This window comes from Ascaphus truei, chromosome 12 (genome assembly GCF_040206685.1).
Source record: "Ascaphus truei isolate aAscTru1 chromosome 12, aAscTru1.hap1, whole genome shotgun sequence".
NCBI classification, from domain to species: domain Eukaryota; kingdom Metazoa; phylum Chordata; class Amphibia; order Anura; family Ascaphidae; genus Ascaphus; species Ascaphus truei.
Genome location: NC_134494.1, coordinates 28,221,571 through 28,225,435, shown reverse-complemented (window position 1 = coordinate 28,225,435; position 3,865 = coordinate 28,221,571).

Sequence of the window (3,865 nt, the reverse complement as noted above, 5' to 3'; positions counted from 1 at the left end):
TGAGGCATTTTCCCAAATACTTTCCCAGTCCTCTCGGTCTATAACTATATCCAATTCTGCTGCCCAATGCAGCATATAGTCATGTGTGGGGGCTTCTGTAGCCCTCTCCAGCTCTTTGCAAATTTGTGTTATTAGACCTTTCTGGTGGGCTGTTTCTCTGCATAGCCGCTCGAAACCTGTGAGAGGGGGAAATTCCAATGTTGGGGATAATGTTTGAATAAAGTGCCGAATTTGTAGGTACTTGAACACGTTCAGTCCTAATATTTCATATTTGGCTTGTAGGTTTTGGTAGCTCATGAACTTCCCGAGGCTCAAGAGGTCGGCAATCGCCTTAATGTTTTTGGTTTGGAATTGGTCAAATTGTCTGGGCTCACAGCCAGGGGGAAATTTCGGATTTTTGTGGATTGGTATGAGTTGGGATTGTGGTGTTGTGAGCTTGTACTTGAATTTGCTTTTCGTCCAGGTCTCCCAAGTGTGTCTCATTGGGCCTAATTTGAATTTATTATTTTGCATGTCCTCCTTGTTCAGGGACCAAAGGCAAGCCGGCAGTGAAGGCGTTCCGGCATATTGCGTTTCTATGTCCAGCCAGCAGTATTGGTTTGGGTTTGCGTTCCAGACTACCACCTGCCGCAATTGGGCGGCCAGGTAGTATTTTGTGATGTCTGGAATTCCCAGTCCTCCTCTCCCCCTTGATGCCAAGAGAACAGTTCTGGGGACCCTAGGTTTTTTACCTTGCCAAATAAAGTGGAAGATTAATTTTTGAATATTTTTCAATTCTGAGCCAGGGATGTGGACCGGGAGAGTCTGGAAGTAGTATAATAACCTAGGGAGTATGTTCATTTTAACCGAGATCATTCTCCCGATCCATGATATTTGATATCCTCCCCATTTTTCCAAATCTTGTTTGATTTTATGGAACAAGGTCGGATAGTTATGCTTATATAGAGATTGGTAGGTCCTCGATATCTTAACCCCCAAGTATTTGATACAAGAGGAGCTCCAACGGTAATTAAAGTTTAGTTTGAGGAGTTTCACCTCTGGCTCTGGCAGACTTAAGTTCAAGACTTCTGACTTGTCATTATTTATCTTATATCCTGAGATTTTTCCAAAATCCCGGAGTTCTTTTTGAAGGTTGGGTAAGGAAATTTGGGGTTTGGAGAGGGTTAAGATGACATCATCTGCGAATAGGGAGATTTTATGCTGCCTATTTCCAATGTCTATTCCCTGGATGTCTTTATTGAGTCGTATTGCTGATGCCAGTGGTTCTATCGTTAGCGCAAAGAGGAGAGGAGATAGGGGGCATCCCTGTCGAGTCCCATTTGTTATCTCGAATCTCTGGTTATTCACCCCTGGTAGTTTTACCGTTGCTGACGGGTTTTGATATAGTCTACGGACCCCCTCTAGGTATGTGTCTTTAAAGCCAAATTTACACATAGTCTGGTCCAGGAATTGCCAGTATATTCTATCGAATGCCTTCTCTGCGTCTAGGCTTAGCAATAGTGCTTTGGTGTCTGTAAGGCGGACATGATCAATGATATTAATTATTTTTCGAGTATTGTCGGAGGCTTGTCTCCCCGCGACAAATCCTACTTGATCGATGTTAATTAACCTCGGTAATATTGGGTTTAACCTGTTGGCCAGAATTTTGCTATACAGCTTGAGATCACTATTGAGGAGGGAGATTGGACGATAGCTTCCACATTGCATCGGGTCTCTGCCTTCCTTATGTATTATAGCTAAATTGGCTAGAGACATTGTTGAGGGAATTTGGTTCCCTTCCATGAAATGGTTGAATGTTTTTAGCAGATGCGTGGATAGAGTTGGCAAGAATCTTTTATAGTAGACATTTGTGAAACCGTCAGGGCCAGGAGACTTAGTGAGCTTTAGTGATTTGACCGCCTCTTCCAGTTCCTCTTTTGAAATCTCAGCATTGAGGACTGTGTTTTCCTCCTCCGTCAGTGAGGGGAGTTGGCATTTATTTAAGTACTGAGTTATAGATTCTGACGCTATCGGTTCAGGTCGGCCGTTTTTAGTTCTTAAGTTATATAGTTCTTTATAATATTTTGTAAATTCTGCCGCTATTTTGCTTTCACTATATTGGATTTCACCAGACCTACTCTTGATCGCCGTTATCTGGGATCTTCTTTGTATCCCTCTCAATTTGCTGGCTAATAGTCTGTCGGCCTTGTTACCTTTGTCATAATATTGTTGATTGGTCCATTTGAGGGCCTTTTCAACATCCTCCAGCTGGGTTTGTCTAAGTTTTGTTCTAGCTTCTATTAATGTTTTGTATACTTTTTTTTGATGGGTTCGCTTTATGAGCTTGCTCTATTACTTTTATACTCTCTGTGAGTTCTTTGATTAGCGCTTGGCAGGCTTTTTTCCTGTGGGATGCGATGGAAATAAATTTCCCTCTGATGGTTGCCTTATGGGCTTCCCATAGGATTGCTGGAGAGGAGACTGTTCCCATGTTGAGGGAGAAATAGTCCTTGAGTGAGGATCTTATCTCTCTCTCAATCTCTGGGTGATTAAGTAGAGAATCATTCAGTCTCCATGTATAGGCTGTTGTTTTTTCAAAGGGGATTGACAGTGTCAGGGTGATCGGGGCATGATCTGACCATGTGATTGAGCCAATATCTGATTCTATGGCTGCCGCCATCACATTTTTAGTGGTCAAAAAGTGGTCTATTCGAGAGTAAGTCTGGTGAGGTGCTGAGTAGAAAGTGTAGTCCCTCTGGCCCTGATGTTGGGTTCTCCAAACGTCCACCAACGAGAACTCGCTCAGGATGTCCCTAAACCTCTTCCCCTTGATCTGGGAGTGGGTTGTACGGGAGGGGCCCGCTGTGGCTGATCTGTCCTCGGTGGGGTTTAAGACCATGTTTAGGTCTCCTCCCACTATTATCGATGACAGATATCCCGGGTCAACGCCCTCGAGAACGGTTTGTAAGACTTCTGTTTGGTTCTCGTTTGGGGCGTACACATTGATTAGGACGATTGCCGAGCCCGCGAAATCTACCCTCTGGGTCCGCCATTGTTTTAACGTGATTGAATGGGGTGCCTTGTCTGATTAGGACAGCCACACCCCTTTTCTTACTACTGAATGATGCAAAAAAGCACATTGGGAAGAATTTTTTGAATAAATTTGGGGGGTCCTGCGATGTGAAGTGGGTCTCCTGCAAGAATATAATGTCTCCCCCTGATTTTTTCATGTCCATGAGAGCTAGTCTTCTTTTTCGGTTATTTTGTAATCCCTTAACATTCAGGGAGCGGATTTTAATTGGGGCCTTGGTGGTCATTGTTGATTTCTAGTTGTTCGGGGTCTTGGGGTCCCTCCTTTCCCACTAGGGGAGACCTTGTTTTTATGTCCTAGAGTCCCTTTGTGACTGAGGCTGTCTATTGGGCTGGGCCTCTTTCTTGGGGGGGTGTACTGAGCTTGCCATTGAGGAGGGAGACGGGGGAAGGGAGGGGGGAAAGGGGGGGCGGGGGGTAAAGATCTGCTGGGACAGGACCAGCAGGTGGAGAAAAGATAGAAGTAGGGCCAGATTTGGTCCTAAAGTGGTGTCGCCTGGTCTTTGAACGACCGGCGTTTGGGCTTAGGCGCCCTTCTGGGGTGTGTGTCTGGATCCGACAATCAGGTCGCAACTGAGCGGGGCCAGACCCTGAGCTGCTTTTGTGTGGCTCCTTTCCCACTCAACTCCCCTGTTCAAAGTTTGAACCCCGTCATTTACTATATTTGTTGGTGGCTAGGTGGGGGGGGGGGGGGGGGGAGAGGGGATAGGGGGGGGGGGAGGGGGGAGTGTGAATTTCGGTTCTGTCTTATTTCACCTTTTATAATACACTATCAGTGGGGTATTTACTTTTGTGT